Source organism: Scyliorhinus torazame, chromosome 16 (genome assembly GCF_047496885.1).
Source record: "Scyliorhinus torazame isolate Kashiwa2021f chromosome 16, sScyTor2.1, whole genome shotgun sequence".
Taxonomy (NCBI): Eukaryota; Metazoa; Chordata; class Chondrichthyes; order Carcharhiniformes; family Scyliorhinidae; genus Scyliorhinus; species Scyliorhinus torazame.
The window spans coordinates 104,663,668-104,687,354 of record NC_092722.1 but is presented as its reverse complement, the minus strand read 5'-3'; positions in this window follow the sequence as shown (position 1 = coordinate 104,687,354).

Here is a 23,687-nt window from a genome sequence, read left to right as displayed (position 1 = left end):
TCTCTGCAGTGTGTTATGGGCGAGGCGTTTTCAGGACCCCAAAATGTATCATGGGAGTTCAACCAACCTCCTCCTTTAATGGATTTGTTGCTTTTCCTAGCACACGGCTTGTTCCTTAGGTGTGGGATTACAATTATGGACAGGTGGGGTTTTAAACACAAAACAATGTTTATTCCATGAACTCAACTTAACATCTTAAATAAACATTGGATCTCTTAACACCCCTAACTTCAAAGAAAATATTGCAACAGTAAATAATTCCTCAAAATGTTCCTTCAAACTTCCAAGAGACTTAACACCTTTAAACAGAATCACATCAGGTTAAAGGTTCTACTATTATGAGTTTAAATCACCCAAATGATCCAGAGATAGTCTTTCATGGTGTAGCGCACAATGACTTACGAGAGACGAGAAGTGATGAAGTCGATCCAGGCTTTATTAAGCGATGCTTGTCCCCAGCAACTCAGCAACAGAATGAAGCTGCGGGGAGAAGCTCGGGTTCTTATACTCCGCCTTCACGAGCTGGGGAGGAGGAGCGGGGAGGAGTGGCGGGGAGGAGAGGGAGGGGGAGGAGCGGGGGGAGGAGCAGGGAGAGGAGTGGGGGGAGGAGCAGGGGAGAGGAGCGTGGGGAGGATCGGGGGGAGGAGCGGGTGGGAGGATCGGGGGGAGGAGCGGGGGGAGGAGCAGGGGGGAGGAGCGGGGGAGGAGCAGGGAGAGGAGCGGGGGGAGGAGCGGGGGGAGGAGCAGGTGGGAGGATCGGGGGGGAGGAGCGGGTGGGAGGATTGGGGGGAGGAGCGGGAAAAAGGAGCAGGGGGAGGAGCTGGGGGAGGAGAGGGGGAGGAGCGGGGGGGAGGAGCGGGGGGAGGAGTGGAGAGGGAGCGGTGAGAGGAGCGGGGGAGGAGCGGGCAGAGGAGCAGGGGAGAGGAGTGGGGAGGAGTGGGGAGGGAGTGGGGGTGGAGCGGAGGGGGAGTGGGGAGGAGGGGGGGAGGAGCAGGTGGGAGGAGCGGGTGGGAGGATTGGGGGGAGGAGCGGGGGGAGGAGCGAGGGGAGGAGGGGGGGAGGAGGGGGAGAGGAGCGGGAGGAGGAGTGGGGGAAGGAGCGAGGGGGAGGAGCGGGAGGAGGAGCGAGGGGAGGAGTGGGGGAAGGAGCAGGGGGAGGAGGGGGAGAGGAGCGGGAGGAGGAGTGGGGGGGGAGGTGCTGGGGGGAGGAGCGGGGGGAGGAGCGGGGGGGAGGAGCAGGGAGAGGAGCGGGGGGAGGAGCGGGAGGAGGAGCGGGGGGAGGAGTGGAGAGGGAGCGGTGAGAGGAGCGGGGAGGAGCGGGCAGAGGAGCAGGGGAGAGGAGTGGGGAGGGAGTGGGGGTGGAGCGGAGGGGGAGTGGGGAGGAGGGGGGGAGGAGCAGGTGGGAGGAGCGGGTGGGAGGATTGGGGGGAGGAGCGGGGGGAGGAGCGGGGGGGAGGAGCAGGGAGAGGAGCGGGGGGAGGAGCGGGAGGAGGAGCGGGGGGAGGAGTGGAGAGGGAGCGGTGAGAGGAGCGGGGAGGAGCGGGCAGAGGAGCAGGGGAGAGGAGTGGGGAGGAGTGGGGAGGGAGTGGGGGTGGAGCGGAGGGGGAGTGGGGAGGAGGGGGGGAGGAGCAGGTGGGAGGAGCGGGTGGGAGGATTGGGGGGAGGAGCGGGGGGAGGAGCGAGGGGAGGAGGGGGGGAGGAGGGGGAGAGGAGCGGGAGGAGGAGTGGGGGAAGGAGCGAGGGGGAGGAGCGGGAGGAGGAGTGAGGGGAGGAGTGGGGGAAGGAGCAGGGGGAGGAGGGGGAGAGGAGCGGGAGGAGGAGTGGGGGGGAGGTGCTGGGGGGAGGAGCGGGGGGAGGAGCGGGGGGGAGGAGCTGGGGGAGGAGCAGGGAGGTGGAGTGAGGGGGAGCGGAGGGGGAGGAGCGGGGGGGAGGAGCTGGGGGGAGGAGCAGGGAGAGGAGCGGGGGAGGAGCTGGGGGAGGAGGGGGAGGAAGCTGGGAGAGGAGCGGGGGGAGGAGCTGGGGGAGGAGCGGGGTAAGGAGCGGGGGGGAGGAGCAGGGGGAGGAGCGGGGGTAGGAGCGGGGGGAGGAGCGGGGGGGAGCGAGGGGAGGAGCGGGGGGAGGAGCAGGGGAGGAGCGGGGGGAGGAGCGGGGTAAGGAGCGGGGGGAGGAGCAGGGGAGGAGCGGGGGGGAGGAGCGGGGGGAGGAGCGGGGGGGAGCGAGGGGAGGAGCTGGGGGGAGGAGCTGGGGAGGAGCGGGGGGAGGAGCGGGGTAAGGAGCGGGGGGGAGGAGCGGGGGGAGGAGCGGGGGGAGCGAGGGGAGGAGCTGGGGGGAGGAGCGGGGTAAGGAGCGGGGGGGAGGAGCAGGGGGAGGAGCGGGGGGGAGGAGCGGGGGTAGGAGCGGGGGGGAGGAGCTGGGGGAGGAGCGGGGGGGAGGAGCGGGGGGAGGAGCAGGGGGTAGGAGCTGGGGGGAGGAGCGGGGGGGAGGAGCGGGGGGGAGGAGCGGGGTAAGGAGCGGGGGGAGGAGCAGGGGGTAGGAGCGGGGGGGAGGAGCGGGGGGAGGAGCGGGGGGAGGAGCTGGGGGGAGGAGCGGGGTGAGGAGCGGGGGGAGGAGCAGGGGGTAGGAGCGGGGGGGAGGAGCGGGGGGAGGAGCAGGGGGTAGGAGCTGGGGGGAGGAGCGGGGGGGAGGAGCGGGGGGAGGAGCGGGGGGGAGCGAGGGGAGGAGTGGGGGGAGGAGCTGGGGAGGTGGAGTGAGGGGGAGCGGAGGGGGAGGAGCTGGGGGGAAGAGCTGGGGGAGGAGGGGGAGGAAGCTGGGAGAGGAGCGGGGGAAGGAGCGAGGGGGAGGAGCGGGAGGAGGAGCGAGGGGAGGAGTGGGGGAAGGAGCAGGGGGGGGAGGGGGAGAGGAGCGGGAGGAGGAGTGGGGGGGGAGGTGCTGGGGGGAGGAGCGGGGGGAGGAGCGGGGGGGAGGAGCAGGGAGAGGAGCGGGGGGAGGAGCGGGAGGAGGAGCGGGGGGAGGAGTGGAGAGGGAGCGGTGAGAGGAGCGGGGAGGAGCGGGCAGAGGAGCAGGGGAGAGGAGTGGGGAGGAGTGGGGAGGGAGTGGGGGTGGAGCGGAGGGGGAGTGGGGAGGAGGGGGGGAGGAGCAGGTGGGAGGAGCGGGTGGGAGGATTGGGGGGAGGAGCGGGGGGAGGAGCGGGGGGGAGGAGCAGGGAGAGGAGCGGGGGGAGGAGCGGGAGGAGGAGCGGGGGGAGGAGTGGAGAGGGAGCGGTGAGAGGAGCGGGGAGGAGCGGGCAGAGGAGCAGGGGAGAGGAGTGGGGAGGAGTGGGGAGGGAGTGGGGGTGGAGCGGAGGGGGAGTGGGGAGGAGGGGGGGAGGAGCAGGTGGGAGGAGCGGGTGGGAGGATTGGGGGGAGGAGCGGGGGGAGGAGCGAGGGGAGGAGGGGGGGAGGAGGGGGAGAGGAGCGGGAGGAGGAGTGGGGGAAGGAGCGAGGGGGAGGAGCGGGAGGAGGAGTGAGGGGAGGAGTGGGGGAAGGAGCAGGGGGAGGAGGGGGAGAGGAGCGGGAGGAGGAGTGGGGGGGAGGTGCTGGGGGGAGGAGCGGGGGGAGGAGCGGGGGGGAGGAGCTGGGGGAGGAGCAGGGAGGTGGAGTGAGGGGGAGCGGAGGGGGAGGAGCGGGGGGGAGGAGCTGGGGGGAGGAGCAGGGAGAGGAGCGGGGGAGGAGCTGGGGGAGGAGGGGGAGGAAGCTGGGAGAGGAGCGGGGGGAGGAGCTGGGGGAGGAGCGGGGTAAGGAGCGGGGGGGAGGAGCAGGGGGAGGAGCGGGGGTAGGAGCGGGGGGAGGAGCGGGGGGGAGCGAGGGGAGGAGCGGGGGGAGGAGCAGGGGAGGAGCGGGGGGAGGAGCGGGGTAAGGAGCGGGGGGGAGGAGCAGGGGAGGAGCGGGGGGGAGGAGCGGGGGGAGGAGCGGGGGGGGAGCGAGGGGAGGAGCTGGGGGGAGGAGCTGGGGAGGAGCGGGGGGAGGAGCGGGGTAAGGAGCGGGGGGGAGGAGCAGGGGGAGGAGCGGGGGGGAGGAGCGGGGGGAGGAGCGGGGGGGAGCGAGGGGAGGAGCTGGGGGGAGGAGCGGGGTAAGGAGCGGGGGGAGGAGCAGGGGGAGGAGCGGGGGGGGAGGAGCGGGGGTAGGAGCGGGGGGGAGGAGCTGGGGGAGGAGCGGGGGGAGGAGCTGGGGGGAGGAGCGGGGTAAGGAGCGGGGGGAGGAGCAGGGGGTAGGAGCGGGGGGGAGGAGCGGGGGGAGGAGCGGGGGGGAGCGAGGGGAGGAGTGGGGGGAGGAGCTGGGGAGGTGGAGTGAGGGGGAGCGGAGGGGGAGGAGCTGGGGGGAAGAGCTGGGGGAGGAGGGGGAGGAAGCTGGGAGAGGAGCGGGGGGAGGAGCTGGGTGGAGGAGCGGGGTAAGGAGCGGGGGGGAGGAGCAGGGGGAGGAGCGGGGGGAGGAGCGGGGGTAGGAGCGGGGGGGAGGAGCGGGGGGAGGAGCGGGGTGGAGCGAGGGGAGGAGCGGGGGGAGGAGTGGGGGGAGGAGCTGGGGAGGTGGAGTGAGGGGGAGCGGAGGGGGAGGAGCGGGGGGGAGGAGCGGGGGGAGGAGCAGGGGGGAGGAGCAGGGGGAGGAGCAGGGGGAGGAGCGGGTGGAGGAGCGGGGGGGAGGAGCAGGGGGGGAGCGGGGGGAGGATGGGGAGAGGAGCGGGGGAGAGGAGTGGGGGGGAGGAGCTGGGGAGGTGGAGTGGGGGAGGAGCGGAGGGGAGGAGCGGGGGGAGGAGCGGGGGGAGGAGCGGGTGGAGGAGCGGGGGGAGGAGCGAGGAGAGGAGTGGGGGGAGGAGCTGTGGAGGTGGAGTGGGGGAGGAGCGGAGGGGGAGGAGCGGGGGGAGGAGCAGGGGGAGGAGCGGGGGGAGGAGCGGGGGTAGGAGCGGGGGGAGGAGCGGGGGGAGGAGCGGGGGGAGGAGCGGGGGGAGGAGCGGGGGGGGAGCGAGGGGAGGAGCGGGGGGGAGCGAGGGGAGGAGTGGGGGGAGGAGCTGGGGAGGTGGAGTGAGGGGGAGCGGAGGGGGAGGAGCGGGGGGGAGGAGCGGGGGGAGGAGCAGGGGGAGGAGCAGGGGGAGGAGCGGGGGGAGGATGGGGAGAGGAGCGGGGGAGAGGAGTGGGGGGGAGGAGCTGGGGAGGTGGAGTGGGGGAGGAGCGGAGGGGGAGGAGCGGGTGGGAGGAGCGGGGGGAGGAGCGGGTGGAGGAGCGGGGGGGGAGGAGCGAGGAGAGGAGTGGGGGGAGGAGCTGGGGAGGTGGAGTGGGGGAGGAGCGGAGGGGGAGGAGCGGGGGGAGGAGCAGGGGGAGGAGCGGGGGGAGCGAGGGGAGGAGCGGGGGGGAGCGAGGGGAGGAGCGGGGGGGAGCGAGGGGAGGAGTGGGGGGAGGAGCTGGGGAGGTGGAGTGAGGGGGAGCGGAGGGGGAGGAGTGGTGGGAGGAGCGGGGGGAGGAGCAGGTGGGGAGGAGCAGGGGGAGGAGCGGGTGGAGGAGCGGGGGGGAGGAGCAGGGGGAGGAGCGGGGGGAGGATGGGGAGAGGAGCGGGGGAGAGGAGTGGGGGGGAGGAGCTGGGGAGGTGGAGTGGGGGAGGAGCGGAGGGGGAGGAGCGGGGGGGAGGAGTGGGGGAGGAGCGGGTGGAGGAGCGGGGGGAGGAGCGAGGAGAGGAGTGGGGGGAGGAGCTGGGGAGGTGGAGTGGGGGAGGAGCGGAGGGGGAGGAGCGGGGGGGAGGAGCGGGGGTAGGAGCGGGGGGAGGAGCGAGGAAAGGAGTGGGGGGAGGAGCTGGGGAGGTGGAGTGGGGGAGGAGCGGAGGGGGAGGAGCGGGGGGGAGGAGCGGGGGTAGGAGCGGGGGTAGGAGCGGGGGGAGGAGCGGGGGGGGAGGAGTAGGGGGAGAAGCAGGGGGAGGAGCGGGGGGAGGAGTGGGGGGGAGGAGCTGGGGAGGTGGAGTGGGGGAGGAGCGGAGGGGGAGGAGCGGGGGGAGGAGCTTTGGAGGAGGAGCTGGGGGAGGAGCAGGTGGAGAAGCGGGGGAAGGAGCGGGGGGAGGAGCGAGGAGAGGAGTGGGGGGAGGAGCTGGGGAGGTGGAGTGGGGGAGGAGCGGAGGGGGAAGAGCGGGGTGAGGAGCTTTGGAGGAGGAGCTGGGGAGGAGCAGGTGGAGAAGCGGGGGGAGGAGCGGGGGTAGGAGCGGGGGAAGGAGCGGGGGTAGGAGCGGGGGTAGGAGCGGGGGTAGGAGCGGGGGTAGGAGCGGGGGGAGGAGCGGGGTGGAGGAGCGGGGGTAGGAGCGGGGGTAGGAGCGGGGGTAGGAGCGGGGGTCGGAGCGGGGGGAGGAGTGGGGAGGAGCGGGGGGAGGAGCGGGGGGAGGAGTGAGGGGAGGAGCTGGGGGGAGCAGAGGGAGGAGTGGGGGGTGGAGCTGGAGAGGTAGAGTGGGGGAGGAGCGGAGGGGGAGGAGCAGGGTGAGGAGCTTTGGAGGAGGAGCTGGGGGGAGGAGCAGGGGGAGGAGCGGGGGGAGGAGCTGGCAGGAGGAGCGGGGGGAGGAGTGGGGGGGGAGGAGCTTGGGTGGAGGACCCGGGGGGAGGAGGTGTGGCGCAGGAGCCGGGGGAGGAGCGGGGGGAGGAGCAAGGGGAGGAGTGGGGGGAGGAGCTGGGGAGGAGCAGTGGGGGAGGAGCGGAGGGGAGGATCGGGGGGAGGAGCGGAGGGGGAGCAGGGGGAGTAGCTGGGGGGATGAGCGGGGAGAGGAGGGGGGGAGTAGCAGGGGTAGGAGCGGGGGAGAGGAGGGGGAGGAGCGGGGGGGAGGAGCGGGGGGAGGAGCGGGGGGAGGAGCGGGGGGAGCGAGGGGAGGAGTGGGGCAGGAGCTGGGGAGGAGCAGTGGGGGAGGAGCAGAGGGGGAGGAGCGGGTGGATGTGCTTTGGAGGAGGGGCTGGGGGGAGGAGCTGGCAGGAGGAGCGGGGAGGACTGGGGGGAGGAGCGGGGGGAGGAGGTGGGGGCGCTGGAGCGGGGGGAGGAGGTGGGGGCGCAGGAGCGGGGGGAGGAGCGGGGGGAGGAGCTGGCAGGAGGAGCGGGGGAGGAGCGGGGGGAGGAGGTGGGGGGCAGGAGCGGGGGGAGGAGCGGGGGGAGGAGCGGGGTGGAGGAGTGAGGCGAGGAGCGGGGAGGAGGAGCGTGGCCAGGAGCGGGGAGGAGGAGCGTGGCGAGGAGCGGGAGGAGGAACTGGCAGGAGGAGCGGGGAGGAGCAGGGGGAGGAGGTGGGGGGGCAGGAGCGGGGGGAGGAGTGGGGGGGAGCGGGGGATGAAGCGGGGTGGAGGAGGAGCGGGGGTCAGGAGCGGGGTGGAGGAGCGGGTGGAGGAGCGGGGGGAGGAGCGGGGGAGGAGTGGGGGAGGAGCGGGGGGAGGAGCGGGGTGGAGGAGCTGGGGGAGGAGCGGGGTGGAGGAGCGGGGGGAGAAGCGGGGGGAGGAGCGGGGGAGGAGGAGCGGGGTGGAGGAGCGGGGGGAGGAGCGGGGGAGGAGCGGGGTGGAGGAGCTGGGGGAGGAGCGGGGTGGAGGAGCGGGGGGAGGAGCGGGGGGAGGAGCGGGGGGAGGAGCGGGGTGGAGGAGCGGGGGAGGAGCGGGGTGGAGGAGCTGGGGGAGGAGCGGGGTGGAGGAGCGGGGCGAGGAGCGTGGTATAGGAGCGGGGGGAGGAGCGGGATGGAGGAGCTGGGGGAGGAGCGGGGGGAGGAGCGGGGTGGAGGAGCTGGGGGAGGAGCGGGGTGGAGGAGCGGGGGGAGGAGCGGGGGGAGGAGCGGGGGGAGGAGCGGGGTGGAGGAGCGGGGTGGAGGAGCTGGGGAGGAGCGGGGTGGAGGAGCGGGGGGAGGAGCGGGGTGAGGAGCGGGGGGAGGAGCGGGGGGAGGAGCGGGTGGAGGAGCTGGGGGAGGAGCGGGGTGGAGGAGCGGGGGGAGGAGCGGGGGGAGGAGCGGGGGGAGGTGCGGGGGGAGGAGCGGGGTGGAGGAGCGGGGGGAGGAGCGGGGTGGAGGAGCGGGGGGAGGAGCGGGGGAGGAGCGGGGTGGAGGAGCGGGAGGAGGAGCTGGGGGTGGAGCGGGGGGTGGAGCGGGGAGGAGCAGGGGGAGGATCAAGGGGAGGAGCGGGGGCAGGAGCGGGGTATAGGAGTGGGGGCGAGGAGCTGGGGAGGAGCGGGGGGCAGGAGCGGGGAGGAGCGGGGGGAGGGGTGGTGGGGGAGGAGCATCAGGGGAGGGGCGACGGGTGGAGGAGGTGGGAGGAACAGGGGAGAGGGGCTGTGGGGGAGGGGGGGAGCTGTGGGAGGAGCAGGGGGAGGAGAGTGGGAAGGAGCGGGTGGTGAAGAGCGAGCGGAGGAGGTGGGGGAGAAGGGGGGTGGAGCAGGGGGAGGAGCGGGAGGGAGGAGCAGGGGGGTCGGGCAGTGGGGGAAGGTAAGGAGCGCGGGGCTGCGGGGGGGAGGAGCGGGGGGGAGTAGCAGGGGAGGAGGAGCGGGGGAAGAGAGGGGGAGGAGCTGGTGGGGAGCAGCTGGGGAGGAGAAGCGGGGGGCAGGAGCGGGGTATAGGAGTGGAAGGAGGAGCGGGGGGCAGGAACATAGAACATAGGACATTACAGCGCAGTACACGCCCTTCAGCCCTCGATGTTGCGCCGACCTGTGAAACCACTCTAAAGCCCATTTACACTATTCCCTTATCGTCCATATGTCTATCCAATGACCATTTGAATACCCTTAGTGTTGGCGAGTCCACTACTGTTGCAGGCAGGGCATTCCAAACCCTTACTACTCTCTGGGTAAAGAAACTACCTCTGACGTCTGTCTTTCTCTATCTCCCCTCAATTTAAAGCTATGTCCCCTCGTGCTAGACATCACCAGCCTAGGAAAAGGGCTCTCACTGTCCACCCTATCCAATCCTCAGATCATCTTGTATGCCTCAATTAAGTCACCTCTCAACCTTCTTCTCTCTAACAAAAACAGCCTCAAGTCCCTCAGCCTTTCCTCATAAGATCTTCCCTCCATACCAGGCAACATTCTGGTAAATCTCCTCTACACCCTTTCCAATGCTTCCACATCCTTCCTATAATGCGGTGACCAGAATTGCACGCAATACTCTAAATGCGGCCGCACCAGAGTTTTGCACAGCTGCAGCATGACCTCATGGCTCCGAAACTCAATCCCTCTACCAATAAAAGCTAACACACCGTACGCCTGCTTAACAACCCTCTCAACCTGAGAGGCAACTTTCAGGGATCTATGTACATGGACACCGAGATCTCTCTGCTCATCCACACTGCCAAGAATCTTACCATTAGCCCAGTACTCTGTCTTCCTGTTATTCCTTCCAAAATGAATCACCTCACACTTTTCTGCATTAAACCCCATTTTCCACCTCTCAGCCCAGCGCTGCATCTTATCTATGTCCCTCTGTAACTTGTAACATCCTTCCGCACTGTCCACAACTCCACCGACTTTAGTGTCATCTGCAAATTTACTCACCCATCCTTCTACGCCCTCCTCCAGGTCATTTATAAAAATGACAAACAGCAGTGGCCCCAAAACAGATCCTTGTGGTACACCACTAGTAACTGGACTCCAGTCTGAACACTTCCCATCAACCACCACCCTTTGTCTTCTTCCAGCTAGCCAATTTCTGATCAAAACTGCTAAATCTCCCTGAATCCCATGCTTCCGTATTTTCTGCAGTAGCCTACCGTGGGGAACCTTATCAAACGCTTTACTGAAATCCAAATACACCACATCCACTGCTTTACACTCATCCACCTGTTTGGTCACCTTCTCAAAGAACTCAATAATGTTTGTGAGACACGACCTCCCCTTCACGAAACCGTGTTGACTATGTCTAATCAAATTCCTTTCCAGATGATTATACACCCTATCTCTTATAAACCTTTCCAAGATTTTGCCCACAACAGAAGTAAGGCTCACTGGTCTATAGTTACCGGGGTTGTCTCTACTCCCCTTCTTGAACAAGGGGACAACATTTGCTATCCTCCAGTCTTCTGGCACTATTCCTGTTGATAAAGATGACTTAAAGATCAAAGCCAAAGGCTCAGCAATCTCCTCCCTAGCTTCCCAAAGAATCCTAGGATAAATCCCATCCGGCCCAGGGGACTTATCTATTTTAACACTTTCCAGAATTGCTAACACCTCCTCCTTATGAACCTCAAGCCCTTCTAGTCTAGTAGCCTGAATCTCAGTATTCTCCTCGACAACATTGTCTTTTTCCTGTGTGAATACTGACGAAAAATATTCATTTAGCACCTCTCCTATCTCCTCGGACTCCAAGCACAACTTCCCACTACTGTCCTTGACTGGCCCTACTCTTACCCGAGTCATTCTTTTATTCCTGACATATCTATAGAAAGCTTTAGGGTTATCCTTGATCCTACCTGCCAAAGACTTCTCATGTCCCCTCCTGGCTCTTCTTAGCTCTCTCTTTAGGTCCTTCCTAGCTAACTTGTAACTCTCGAGCGCCCTAACTGAACCTTCATGTCTCATCTTTACAAAAGCCTCCTTCTTCCTCTTGACAAGTATTTTGACTGCATTAGTAAACCACGGTTCCCTCGCTCGACCACTTCCTCCCTGCCTGACAGGTACATACTTATCAAGGAGCGGGGGAGGAGCAGGGGGGAAGGAGCTGGGGAGGAGTGGGGGGTTGGAGCTCGGGGGAGGGGCGGTGGGGGAGGAGCATCAGGGGGAGGAGCGACAGGCGGAGGAGGTGGGAGGAGCAGGGGAGAGGGGCTGTGGGGGAGGGGGGAGCTGTGGGAGGAGCAGGGGGAGGAGAGGGGGGAGGAGCGGGGGTTGAAGAGCGAACCAACACGGTTGCGATTGGTACAACGCAGTTTTATTCCAACTAGTTATTTACACATCTGACTTGGTACTCAGCACGTGGTGACTGTGTGAGTATCTTGTTGATGAGGTCCTGGCCTTGCCCTGTCTCCAGATGGACTGGTCAGCAGGTGTCGTGTTTCTTGTCGAAGACTGTGTCTGCTCTTGTCTGTGATTGGCTGTCGTGTTATGTGTGCTAACTGGTCTGTTGGTCTGTCTATCATGATGTGTGTGTTGTGATGTGTGTTTGAATATCATGACATCCCCCCTTTTTTACAAGATTATGTGCCTATGTGGTTGTAAATATAAATGTGTCCTGAGTGCAGCTAAAGGTGTGTGTGCGTGATATTTACAGCATGTACATGTGGCGTAACTATATACAAGGGGCGATGTCAGGTGTGACATGCTAACGAGGTTGTACCAGAACAAAAGAAGAACGTTGAAATTTGGACCGATCAAACGAGGCCTGGAACGATAAAACAGTGACATGTTACAATACAGTAGTTGCTAAAATGTGACGTGTGAACAGTCTCATAAGTCCAGTCTAGTAGGTGGGCACCGAATTCGGGTTGACCGCCTCAAGGGTGGGTCGAGAACCACCGGTTGAGGTGCGAGCCTGACCACGGACAGCGATAGAAAGGGCATGGTATATGGCAGCTCTACGAAGTCGTTATCAGGAACCAGTGGAGGACACGGCGTCTGTGTATGGTTCCGTTGCGAGCGTGGAAGTAGGCGAAGGGCTCGGCGATTGCGTCTACGCACGGATCCATCCGGCATGCGTACCAGGAACGAGCGGGGAGCCACGCGTCAGACAACTTCAGCAGGTGCTGACCAGCCACCGTCTGGTAGATGAATGCGGACGTTGCCTCCAGGGGCCAGGGAGGGAAGATCAGTTGCCCTTGTGTCGTACGATCTCTTCTGGCGATCGCTCTGCAGTTGCATCCGATGCAGTACCGGAGCATGGTCTATTGTTGGTACCAGGATGGAAGGCACAGTGGTTCTGAGGGCGCGACCCATCAGCAGCTATGCTGGCGAGAGACCCGTGGCTAGTGGGGCCGAGCGATAGGCCAGCAGGGTGAGGTAGAAGTCTGATCCCGCAGCAGCAGCCTTGCAGAGGAGCCGCTTGGCAATGTGAACGCCCTTCTCCGCCTTTCCATTGGACTGGGGGTGCAGAGGGCTGGACGTCACGTGTGTGAAGCCATACGAGGCCGCAAAGGACGACCATTCATGGCTGGCAAAACAGGGCCCATTGTCCGATATGGCAGTCATCGGAATGCCGTGGCGAGCAAAGGTGTCTTTGCAGGCCCTGATGACAGTAGATGACGTGCGATCGTGCAGGCGTATGACTTCTGGGTAATTGGAGAAGTAGTCTATGATGATAATATAGTCCATGCCAAGCGCGTGAAATAGGTCGACACCCACCTTCGCCCAGGGGGACGTCACCAGCTCATGGGGCCGAAGCGTTTCAGGAGGGTGCGCCGGCTGAAACCTTTGGCAGGTGAGGCAGTTGAGCACCATATTGGTAATGTCATCACTGATGCCCAGCCAGTATACCGCCTCTCGAGCCCTCCATCAGCACTTCTCGACCCCCAAGTGGCCTTCGTGTATTTGATCGAGAACCAGCTGGCGCATACTGTGCGGAATGACAATCCGGTCCAGCTTCAGAAGGATCCCATCAATGATGGCTAGGTCGTCTCGTACATTATAGAACTGCGGGCACTGCCCTTTGAGCCATCCTCCCGTCATGTGGCGCATCACTCGCTGTAAAAGGGGGTCGGCCGCTGTCTCTCGGCGGATGCGGGCCAGACTGGAGTCGTCAGCCGGTAGATTTGCCGCTGTCAAGGCCACCTGTGCCTCAACCTGACATACGAACCCCTCCGCATCTGGCGGCGTGCTCACTGCTCTGGATAGGGCATCCGCAACGATGAGGTCCTTCCCTGGAGTGTAGACCAGTTGGAAGTCGTACCTCCTGAGTTTAAGTAGGATGCGCTGGAGGCGAGAGGTCATCTCGTTCAGGTCCTTGTTTATTATGCTGACCAGGGGGCGGTGGTCAGTTTCGACCGTGAACAGTGGAAGACCATAGACGTAATCGTGGAACTTGTCTAAACCGGTTAGCAAGCCCAGGCATTCTTTTTCGATTTGCGCGTAGTGCTGCTCTGTGGGGGTCATGGCCCGCGACGCATAGGCAACCGGGGCCCATGACGACGTGTCATCCATCTGCAGGAACACTGCTCCAATGCCGGATTGGCTGGCATCAGTTGAGATTTTGGTGGGACGAGACGTGTCGAAGAACGCCAACACTGGTGCCGTGGTGAGTTTGCGTTTGAGCTCCTCCCATTCCAGCTGGTGTGTGTGTTGCCACTGGAATTCTGTAGATTTTTTGATGAGGTGGCGCAGAGTCGTTGTGTGGGAGGCAAAGTTGGGAATGAATTTCCCTAGGAAGTTGACCAGGCCAAGGAAGCGTAGGACAGCCTTCTTGTCGGCCGGCTGCGGCATGGCTGTGATGGCCCTCACCTTGTCTGCATCCGGATGGACCCCTGACCGGGAGATATGGTCCCCCAGGAACTTCAATTCAGTCTGGCCAAAGGCGCACTTGGCTCGGTTGAGGCGCAGGCCGTTTTCCCGTATGCGGGCAAAAACGCGTTGGAGACGATGTATGTGCTCCTGCGGTGTGGTGGACCAGATGATGACATCGTCCACATATACGCGCACCCCTTCGATGCCTTCCATCATCTGCTCCATGATTCTATGGAAGACCTCGGATGCCGAGATGATGCCAAATTGCATCCGGTTGTAGCAGAATCTGCCGAAAGGGGTGTTGAAGGTACATAGCTTTCGGCTGGACGGGTCCAGTTGGATCTGCCAAAACCCTTTAGAAGCATCCAGTTTGGTGAATATCTTAGCTTGGGCCATTTCGCTGGTGATCTCCTCCCGTTTCGGTAGGGATAATGTTCCCCGCATGATGTTATTATTGAGGTCCTTGGGGTCTATACAGATGTGGAGCTTGCCCGAGGGCTTCTTGACACACACCATGGAGCTGATCCATGGCGTGGGCTCCGTGACCTTGGATAGGACCCATTGGTCCTGGAGATCCTGCAGCTGCAGCTTGAGGCTGTCTTTAAGTGGCACAGGAACCCTGCGAGGTGCGTGAACGACCGGGATTCGGTAGGTGTATGGCAGTGTTCCCATGCCTTCGAATGCCTCCTGGTTGTGGGCGAGGAGCGATTGGAGCTGTGCGTTGAACTCTGCATCCGGGAAGTCAGACGTGCCGTCTGGAGAGAGAGAATTCATTGCACAAGGTGGAGAGCCTTACATGCCTGTGCGCCCAGCAGGGAGTCCTTCGATGAGCCAACTATCTCGAAGGAGAGTGTGGCCGTGTGTGTTTTGTGTGTCACCTGGAGCTGGCAGGATCCCATGGCCGGGATAACGTTCCCGTTGTAGTCGACCATCTTGCACCGGGATGGCTGGATTGGTAGTCTGACCTTCATGGCATAGAATGCTGACCATGCTATGAGGTTGGCGGAGGCGCCAGTGTCCAGGCAGAAAGTGATCGGCGATCGGTTGACCGTCAAGGTGGCACTCCATTCATCGGCCGGATTGCTGGTGTTGACCAGGTTCACATCAATGACCGCAACCCGGAAGGCGTCTTGGTCATCTGTGTCGTCGGTTTGGATGTCGTGATGCGGAGGCTGGATGGTCCGCACGTGTCTGCGAGGTTGTCGGAGATGTGGAAGATCCACAGGTTGAGCCGCTCGACAGTAGGCAGCGTAGTGGCCCATCTTGCCACAGCGTAGGCATTGTCGGGTTTTTGCAGGACATTGCCCTTTTAAATGTGCAGCTCCACAGTTGCCGCACGTCATGACATCATGGCGTTCATTACGCCACTGCGCATGTACAGTTCGGTCTTGCGTCGGGCGCGCCTGCGCAGTGCATCCCTCAGTGTTGCCGTAGGTTTTGGCGCGCACAAACGCGGGAGGCCTCAAAAAGCGCGCAAAATGGCCGCCCTCGTCCGGGCCGCGGGCCGGGAGAAACCCGATTGCCTGGATGCGTTCGGCCTCGTGGGCGGCCTGGCTTGCCGATTCGATCGCTTGGGACCCCCTCCGTGCCGATTCGGTCGCCTGAAATTGGGCATAGCGGCTGGTCGCATTTTCATGCAGGACACAGGCTTCCACTGCAGATGCTAAGGTCAGTCCTTTAATTTTTAGAAGCTGCTGGCGTAGGCCACTGGAGGCAACGCCAAAAACGATCTGGTCCCGGATCATGGACTCCGGTGGTGCCGTAACCGCAGGACTGCGCGAGTATGCGGAGGTGCATCAGGAAGGGCTGAAACAGCTCATCCTTACCTTGTAGGCGCTGCTGAAAGATATACCTCTCCAAGCTTTCATTGACCTCAACATTGAAGTGCTGGTCGAGCTTGAGGAGGACCGTGTCATATTTAGATTTGTTCTCGCCTTCCGCGAACACCAAGGAGTTGTATACATCGATGGCGTGCTGACCTGCGGTAGTGAGGGGCATGGCAATCTTTGTTTCGTCCGAGGCGCCCTGTTTTTCATTGTCTCGCATGAACAGTTCGAATCGCTGCTTGAAGAGCTTCCAATTGGTGCCCAGGTTCCCAGCGACTTGCAACGGCTGCGGTTTGTTGTGGGTTTCCAGGGCTCAAGGTGGCAGATGTGCCAGTAAGTATCGATCCACTCACTGGTACCATGTGGTGTTGGGTGCTCTGAGGTACAGACGAACGAACACGGTTGCGATTGGTACAACGCAGTTTTATTCCAACTAGTTATTTACACATCTGACTTGGTACTCAGCACGTGGTGACTGTGTGTGTATCTTGTTCATGAGGTCCTGGCCTTGTCCTGTCTCCAGATGGACTGGCCAGCAGGTGTCGTGATTCTTGTCTTATACTGTGTCTGCTCGTGTCTGTGATTGGCTGTCGTGTTATGTGTGCTAATTGGTCTGTTGGTCTGTCTATCATGATGTGTGTGTTGTGATGTGTGATTGACTATCATGACGGGGGGAGGAGCTGGGGAGGAGGAGCGGGGGGGGGGGAGGAACTGGGGGAGGAGTTGGGGAGGCGGAGAAGTGGGGGAGGAGCGGGGGGCAGGAGCGGGGAGGAGCGGGGCAGAGGAGGAGTGGGGGGTTGGAGCTCGGGGGACGGGCGGCGGGCGGAGGAGGTGGGAGAGTAGGGGAGAGGGGCTGTGGGGAGGGGGAGCTGTGGGAGGAGCAGGGGGAGGAGAGGGGGGTGAAGAGCAAGGGGAGGAGGTGCGGGGGAGGAGCGGGGGTGGGGCAGGGGGAGGAGCGGGAGGAGGATTGGGGAGGAGGAGTGGGGGAAGGAGCGGGGGGGAGGAGCTGGGGGGAAGGAGCAGGGGAGAGGTGCGCGGGGAGGAGTGGGGGGGAAGAGCGGCGGGGGAGGAGCGGGGGGGAGTAGCGGGGAGGAGGAGTGGGGAGGAGAGGGGGAGGAGCTGGGGGGGAGGAGGAGCGGGCGGTGGAGGAGCATGGGAGAGGAGCGGGGGAGGAGCGGGGGGAGGAGCGGGGGGAGGAGCGGGGGGAGGAGTGGGGAGGAGTGGGGGAGGAGCGGGAGGAGGAGCGGGGGGAGGAGCGGCGAGGGGAGGAGCGGGGATGAGTAGCGGGGAGGAGGAGTGGGGGAGGAGGAGCAGGGAAGAAGCGGTGGGGACTGGGGGAGGAGTGGGGGGAGGAGCAGGGGAAAGGAGTGTGGGGGAGGAGCGGGGGAGGAGTAGGGGGAGGAGCGGGGGGAGGAGCGGGGGGAGGAGTTGGGGAGCAGCGGGGGGAGGAGCTGGGGAGTAGCAGCGGGGGAGGAGCAGTGTGAGGAGTGGGGAGGAGCGGGGAAGGAGGAGCGGAGGGGGAGGAGCGCAGGGGGAGGATCGGGGGGTAGGATCGGGGGGGAGGAGCGGGGGGAGGATCAGGGGAGGAGCGGGGGGAGGAGTCGGGAGTAGCGGGGGGAGTAGCGGGGGGAGCAGCGGGGGAGGAGCGGGGTGAGGGCTGGGGGGTGCGGGGGGAGGAGTGGGGGGGAGGAGCGCAGGGGGAGGAGTGCAGAGGGAGGAGCGCAGGGGGGAGGAGCAGGGGCAGGAGCGGGGGTCGCCGGGGAGTGTGAATGGTGGAAGGGTGCATGCCAGGGAGGAGAGGGGGGGCCGGGGAGGGCGAGTGATGGAGAGGGTGTGTGCCGGGGAGGAGTGGGGGGGAGTTGGGGACGGTGCGTGCCAGGGAGGAGGGGGTGTGGCTGCCTGGCCATGTGTCATCTGGCAACAGTCGCGACCATGCAGCCTGGTTGCGAGGGGGGGGTTATGGGCAATGATGACATGTCGTCTATCCCCCCCCCCACCCCCACCCCCTGCAGGCCGTTATGTTTGGTCATCACCCAGCGATGTTGGCCGCCCCGCGATATTCTCCGGACCCCCCTAAATCCCGTCGACATGAATCGCGCAGCGCGCTTTAGAGAATGTCGAACACTGGCGCAACACAAAGGGCCCCGGGGCCGCCCCAATTCTCCGGCCGGATGGGCCGAAGTCCCGCCGGCGTGACCCGTGGTAAATCAAACCACCTATTTAACTGCGTGGTTGACGTCGACCAGCGCGGAGGTAGGGGTCGGCTGCCGGAGAAGTGACGGCACGGCCGCAAGTGGTGGTGGTGGGGTCGCAGGAGCCGTTGGAGTGTGGGGAGGGGGGGGGGGAGATTATGGGGGGTGGGCGGGGGCAGAGATGTGGGGGGAGGAGCTGGGTGGGAGGATCTGAGGGGGGAGGAGCTGGGGGGTAGGAGGAGCTGGGGGAGGGGAGCTGGTGGGGAGGAGGATCTGGGGGGGGAGGAGATGGTGGGGGGGAGGTGCTGGGGGGAGGATCTGAGGGGGGAGGATCTGGGTGGGAGGGGAGCCGGGGGGGGGAGGACAGCTGGGGGGAGGATTTGGGGGGAGGGGAGCTGGGGTGAGGAGGATCTGGGGGGGGAGGAGCTGGGGGGATGGTAGCTGGGTGGGAGGAGCTGCTGGGGGGAGGAGCTGTGGGGGGAGGGGGAGCTGGGGGGGAGGGGAGCTGGTGGGGGGGGAGGAGCTGGCGGGGAGGATCTGAGGGGGAGGGGCTAGGGGGAGCTAGGGGAGGAGGAGTTGGGGGGGTTGGGCAGGGGGGGAGGAGCAGAGGGGGATGTTAGGGGAAGGTTTAGGGGGGTTGGGGAGGGTGAGTGATGGAAAGGGTGCGTGCCGGGGAGGAGAGAGGGGGGGTTGGGGAGGGGGCGTGCCGGGGAGGAGAGGGGAGGGGGGGGTCGGGGAGGGTGCGTGCCGGGGAGGAGTGCGGGTGGGGTTGGGGAGGTTGCGGCCGGGGAGGAGCGAGTGGGGGTTGGGTTGGGGAGGGTGCGTGCCGGGGAGGAGAGGGGAGGGGGGGGGTTGGGGAGGGTGCGTGCCGGGGAGGAGAGGGGAGGGGGGGGGTTGGGGAGGGTGCGTGCCGGGGAGGAGAGAGGGGGGGTTGGGGAGGGTGCGTGCCGGGGAGGAGAGGGTAGGGGGGGGGTTGGGGAGGGTGCGTGCCAGGGAGGAATGGGGGTGGGGCTGGGGAGGGTGCGTGCCGGGGCGGGGTGGGTTGGGGAGGTCGCGTGCCGGGGAGGAGTGCGGGTGGGGCTGGGGAGGGTGCGTGCCGGGGAGGAGTGGGGGTGGGGTTTTGGAGGGTGTGTGTGCCGGGGAGGAGTGGGGGTGGGGGTGGGGAGGTTGCGTGCCGGGGAGGGGGTGGGGTTGGGGAGGTCGCGTGCCGGGGAGGCGGGGGGTGGGGGTTGGGGAGGGCGCGTGCCGGGGAGGAGTGGGGGTGGGGTTGGGGAGGTTGCGTGCCGGGAAGGGGGGTGGGGGGGTGGTTGGGGAGGGTGCGTGCCGGGGAGGAGTGGGGATGGGGTTGGGGAGGTTGCGTGCCGGGGAGGGGGGGGGGCCGGGTTGGGGAGGGTGCGTGCCGGGGAGGAGTGGGGGTGGGGATGGGGAGGGTGCATGCCGGGGAGGAGAGGGGGGGGTTGGGGAGAGTGCGTGCCGGGGAGGGGGTGGGGTTGGGGAGGTTGTGTGCCGGGGAGGCGGGGAGGGTGGGGGTGTTGGGGAGGGTGTGTGCCGGGGAGGCGGGTGGGGGGTTTGGGGAGGTTGCATGCCTGGGAGGAGTGGGGGTGGGGTTGGGGAGGTTGCGTGCCGGGGAGGGGGGTGGGGGGGTGGTTGGGGAGGGTGCGTGCCAGGGAGGAGGGCGGGGGGTTTTGGGGAGGGTGCGTGCCGGCGAGGAGAGGGGGGGGGTTTGGGGAGGGTGCGTGCCGGGGAGGAGTGGGGGTGGGGTTGGGGAAGTTGCGTGCCGGGGAGGGGGGTGGGGGGTTGGTTGGGGAGGGTGCGTGCCAGGGAGGGGGGTGGGGTGGGTGGTTGGGGAGGGTGCGTGCCAGGGAGGAGGGAGTGGGAGTTTGGGGAGGGTGCGTGCCGGCGAGGAGAGGGGGGGGGTTTGGGGAGAGTGCGTGCCGGGGAGGAGGGAGGGGGGGTTTGGGGAGGGTGCGTGCCGGGGAGGATGGGGGGTATGTTGGGGAGTGTGCGTGCCGGGGAGGAGAGGGGGGTGTTTGGGGACGGTGTTGTTCCGGGGAAGGGGGGGGTGTCCATCTGGCCATGTGCCAGCTGACAACAGCCGCGACCATGCAGCCCATGGCACCTGGCTGCAGGGGGGTGGGGGGGGGGGGCTATGGGCAATGATGACATGTCGTCTCTCCCCTCCACAGCAACCCCCACACCCACCCCCCACCCCCTGCAGGCCGTGATGTTTGGTCATCACCCAGCGATGTTGGCCGCCGTGGCAGGAGCCGCACTTCTACATGTTGCCCTGGGGGAGCTGGAGCAGGAGCGTGCCAGGGAGGCGGCGGAGGCTGCCGCAGAGGAGCGTGCCGCAGGGAGGCAGGTGGCAGCCACCCAGGCTGGAGGGCCGCCTGCACAACAGGACGAGGAGGCGGAGGAGGAGATGGTGGTGCCACGGCGACAGAGAGGCCCGATGAGGTCCCGTGTGTACTGGCCCCGCTCGTCATACCAGGACCTCACGGACAGGGCATGCAGGAGGGGAATCCGGATGAGCCTAGAAACCGTCGGCCATATCTGTCACCTGATGGCACACCTGGCACCACGTGGCACTGGGGGAGGACACCCTCTCCCCGTGGCCGTCAAGGTTACGGTGGCCCTGAACATTTATGCCATGGGGTCATTCCAGGCGCCGAGTGGGGACTTGTCTGGCATCTCGCAGGCGTTGGTGCACCGGTGCATCCGGGCAGTGACAGACGCCCGATATGCCATTGCGGACCGCTACATCCAATTCCCTGTGGAACGGGCCAGCCAGGATGCCCGGGCAGCGGGCTTCGCTGCCATGGGCAGGATACCCATGGTCCAGGGGTCGATCGTGGAGAATCCCGCCCCATGTCTCTGTGATTGGAGGGGGTCCATGTCCCTGCGGTGATGGGGGTGTCCATGTTTCTGTGTGATGGGGGGTGTCCATGTCTCTGTGTGATTGGGGGGTTCCATGTCTCTGTGAGATTGGGGGGTTCCATGTCTCTGTGTGATTGGGAGGGGTCCATGTCCCTGCGGTGATGGGGGTGTCCATGTTTCTGTGTGATGGGGGGTGTCCATGTCTCTGTGTGATTGGGGGTGTCCATGTCTCTGTGTGATTGGAGGGGGTCCATGTCCCTGCGGTGATGGGGGTGTCCATGTTTCTGTGTGATGGGGGGTGTCCATGTCTCTGTGTGATTGGGGGGTTCCATGTCTCTGTGTGATTGGGGGGTTCCATGTCCCTGCGGTGATGGGGGTGTCCATGTTTCTGTGTGATTGGGGGTGTCCATGTCTCTGTGTGATTGGGGGGGGTCCATGTCCCTGCGGTGATGGGGGTGTCCATGTTTCTGTGTGATGGGGGGTGTCCATGTCTCTGTGTGATTGGGGGTGTCCATGTCTCTGTGTGATTGGAGGGGGTCCATGTCCCTGCGGTGATGGGGGTGTCCATGTTTCTGTGTGATTGGGGGTGTCCATGTCTCTGTGTGATTGGGGGTGTCCATGTCTCTGTGTGATTGGGGGGGTCCATGTCTCTGTGTGATGGGGGGGTTCATGTCTCTGTGTGATTGGGGGTGTCCATGTCTCTGTGTGATTGGAGGGGGTCCATGTCCCTGCGGTGATGGGGGTGTCCGTGTTTCTGTGTGATTGGGGGTGTCCATGTCCCTGTGTGATTGGGGGTGTCCATGTCTCTGTGTGATTGGGGGGGTCCATGTCCCTGTGTGATTGGGGGGGTCCATGTCTCTGTGTGATTGGGGGTGTCCATGTCTCTGTGTGATTGGGGGGGGGTCCATGTCCCTGCGGTGATGGGGGTGTCCATGTCTCTGTGTGATTGGGGGGGGTCCATGTCTCTGTGTGATTGGGGGTGTCCATGTCTCTGTGTGATTGGAGGGGGTCCATGTCCCTGTGGTGATGGGGGTGTCCATGTTTCTGTGTGATTGGGGGTGTCCATGTCTCTGTGTGATTGGGGGTGTCCATGTCTCTGTGTGATTGGGGGGAGTCCATGTCTCTGTGTGATTGGGGGGGGGTCCATGTTTCTGTGTGGTGGGGGGGGTCCATGTCCCTGCGGTTTTGGGAGGGGGTCCGTGTCCCTGTGGTGATTAGTTTTTAAAACTTTTTTACATTTAAAAATGGTGCCCTGATCTCTCAGGAGCTTACATTTCTGACAGGACAGTCTCATTCAGAGCCCGCCCCACCCGGCATTAGGTGAGATGTTACTTTTCAAAGTGTTTCAAGATTCGGCTGGTGGGCAGCACGGCGACACAGTGGTTCGCCTGCTGCCTCACGGCATCGAGGTCCCAGGTTCGATCCCGGCTCTGGGTCACTTTTGTAAGGGCCACGAAGAATCCAGCACGAGTTTTAAGGATACAAAGTAATAACGTTTATTTACTATAATAATATATACACAACAGTAGCAGTAACTTCCCTTGCTACCTTCTCCTTCCTGCTGGTTCCTGAACTGGCCAGCATATTTATACTAGGAGTTTCTCCGCCCCCCTCATTGGGGAAGTTCATACTCCCATAGGATTGTGGGATAGTCATTAGTCCCCAGCCAATCGTAAGTAGGCAGGTTATAACATCCCTCCCCCCCCCAAAGTCCAAGGAATCCCATCCTCGTCGCCAGTTTTGTAAGGGCCACGAAGAATCCAGCACGAGTTTTAAGGATACAAAGTAATAACGTTTATTTACTATAATAATATATACACAACAGTAGCAGTAACTTCCCTTGCTACCTTCTCCTTCCTGCTGGTTCCTGAACTGGCCAGCTTATTTATACTAGGAATTTCTCCGCCCCCCTCATTGGGGAAGTTCATATTCCCAGAGGATTGTGGGATAGTCATTAGTCCCCAGCCAATCGTAAGTAGGCAGGTTATAACAGTCACTGTCCGTGTGGAGTTTGCACATTCTCCCCGTGTTTGCGTGGGTTTCGCCCCCACAAACCAAAGATGCGCAGGCTAGGTGGATTGGCCAGGCTAAATGGCCCCTTAATTGGAAAAAACAAATTGGATACTCTAAAATCAAAAGAAAAAATTTGTCTGGAAAAGCTGGCAGCAGAGCCGGTGGGCTCCACGTTGCTTCTCCCGCCTGAGTTGACTCTGGAAAAAAAATTGGCAAGTTCCACCCTTGAATTTTGTTACGGTATCCCCACCTAACCACCTCCCCGTCAAGGGGTTGCTCTCGCTCAACAGTTAATTTGTTTTTTTAAGTTTGCTGAGAAGAGCATTAAAGGGACACCTTCCCTTTAAGGAGTTAATCACGTGACTGTTTATTTATTTGCTGTTTCAATTGTTCAAAGAGGGTTTAAATTAAGCAAGGTTTCTGGGACACTGGGTGTTAGTAAGTAGGAGGCTGGCATATGTAATGGTGCATTCTGTAAATAAACCTAATGTCAAGAAAAAAAGATGACTGGTTTCAAACTTCCACCATCTGGCTTGAGATCCAATTAACAAGGGACTTTGGAAATCCACTCTTCCCGTGCGCTCCCTCCAAGAACAACTGAAGACCACGGGATAAAAAAGTCTTGGGGATTTAATGAGGGCAATCCAACATAAGCTTTTTTGTTAAATGTTTAAATCCCCATGACTGAGTCACTTTGCATTTCTAGCCACGGCAACACTTTGCCAAATTATAAATCTTTTAAGTGCCAAGGAGAAGGAACTGACACCAAAAAATGCCGTAAGTTATTGCAGCTGTGAATTTCTAAATCATATTGATTGTCCTCAGCTCCATGAACACATTACAATAAAGCAGTTCTGACAGCAACACCTCGGGCTCTGGAATGAGTGCAATTGCAGCCTCATACCGAATTTAATGTATTAAACCACAAAATGAGATGTCTTCATGTTTGTGTACCTTTGTTTTCCATGATAGTGCGACAGCAGATTGCTAATTAGATCAAGGCAAACACAAAACTTAAAAATAAGCATAATGATCTCCATTTGCTCAGAACATTTCAATTCCCGATTTCCCCCTCTTCCAGTCCCCAAGCCCTGTCCCAGTAATCCACCCAGTCATTGGGAAAGTGCTGTGTTCTATTGTCCAAGGCCGCAATTTTCTGGCTGTTGCCATTCTCTGTTCCTGTCGGCAGTGCCCCCCCCCCACCCCCCACCCACCCCACCCCATCCTGCGTCGTGTTGGGTGCTCTGCTACACAGACGAACCAACACGGTTGCGGATGGTACAACTCAGTTTTATTACTAACTATATTTACAATGGTAAACTGGTTACTGTGGTTCGTTTATTACCCTTGAATCTGTGGACCTATCCCAACACTATCTTGGAGTGGCACTCAGCACATGGTGGAT